The following is a 1,621-nucleotide window of genomic DNA, read 5'->3' on the forward strand; positions in this document are numbered from 1 at the left end:
AAAGAACTGATAGATCCGTTTTTGAGGAAGTGCAGCCAGAGTGCTCCTTAGAGGCCAGGATGGCCAAACTTCGTCTCTCATGCTTCGGACATATTTCCAGGAGGAGCCAGTCACTGGAGAAGGATATCATGTTTGGTAAGGTGGGAGGGTCAAAGAAAAAGAGGAAGACCCCAGTGAGATGGATTGGGAAAGTGGCAGCATCAATGGGCTCAAGCATAGAAACAATAGTGAAATTGGCCCAGGATCGGGCAGTGTTTCGTTCTCTGTGCATAAGGTCACTATGAGTCAGCACCGACTCAATGGCACCTAAGAACAATACACCTGAAACTTAATAGATGTCAATCTTATTGTTGTTAGGCTTCCTCCAGTTGAATCCAACTCAGAGTGACCCTAACTGCAACATAATGAAACACTACCCAGTCCTGCGTCATACTCATAATCATTGGTCTTGTTGTGAGGAATTTTGTTTTACTTATAGTAAGGTGTAATCCTTAATAAGGACTGCATTCTTTGATCATCATCAGAAATTATTTCAAGTCCTCTTCACTTTCAAAAAAAAAAAAAAAAAAAATCAGACATGATCCTCATCTGACTTAAGCATTTGGTGTTGTAAGTGGGATTCATTGCAATGGCTTCAGACCTATGGATTTATGAGTTTTATGGGAGAAAGCACAAAGGGGACATAGGATTAAATATTTCTGTGGATGGGAGAGGAACAGCTTCTGGGATTGACTGGGTCTGATGCCATGCTGGTTAAAAAGGATAGCTAATACTGGGCCTGAGCCTACTGGAATCTACAGTGCCAGAGACCCAAGGTCATATGCATATGAAAGGGACTAGTCTAAGAGAGAAAAGATTGAATTTGAGTGTTTTAAAAGGTTTATGTGGTTGAATGCCTTTTGGATATTGGTTTCTCAGACTTATTATTGTAAAGTAGACATACATGTGTGATAGAAATCTTGGGTGTGATGATTACGGAGAGCTTGTAAGCCTGGCTTCAGTCTATCTGTGCTAAAAGAAGAGTTAGAAGTTGTCTGGGGAAATATAGTCTTTTTTTGTTTTAATCCTTTGTAGAGTGGAGGTGTGGGGGGAGGGAGGGGCAAAGGAGGTAGTTTAGGTGGAATCCAGAACCCCACTCAGAACCTTCAGAATTGGTATATTTACACATTTGCATTTGAAAAGATATGCAAACCATCCCAGAACTACTGACAGTTTAGTGTTTTAAATGTCAGAGACATCAAGGGAAGGAGTCACCCCATCAGAGAAAAAATCCCTTGGAGGACTGAAAGTTAAAGAGAACCAGGGAGCCATATGCTAGCTGGTGACCATTAAAAGAATATAAGTCTTTTCTTTCAAACAAATGTACTGTGCCTCCCTTCTATTCTGACCCACTTTATAGTCAAACAATAGTTTAGCTACCACAGCTTCCTGAATCAAAGAAAGACTTACCAACTTCTTTACACTCCCTAGTGACACAAATACTTTCTGGCTGTTACAGCTTCCTGGAATAAAAGCAGGACTTTAAAATTTCCTGGTATTATGAATTAGCCAGTTGGGAAAGAACAAGGTTGTGTGGTCAAAACCCTAACCAGTAGGGTGATACACAGCCTTAAACCTGCAT

The sequence above is a fragment of the Chrysochloris asiatica genome, unplaced genomic scaffold (assembly GCF_000296735.1).
Source record: "Chrysochloris asiatica unplaced genomic scaffold, ChrAsi1.0 scaffold00570, whole genome shotgun sequence".
In the NCBI taxonomy this organism is placed as follows: domain Eukaryota; kingdom Metazoa; phylum Chordata; class Mammalia; order Afrosoricida; family Chrysochloridae; genus Chrysochloris; species Chrysochloris asiatica.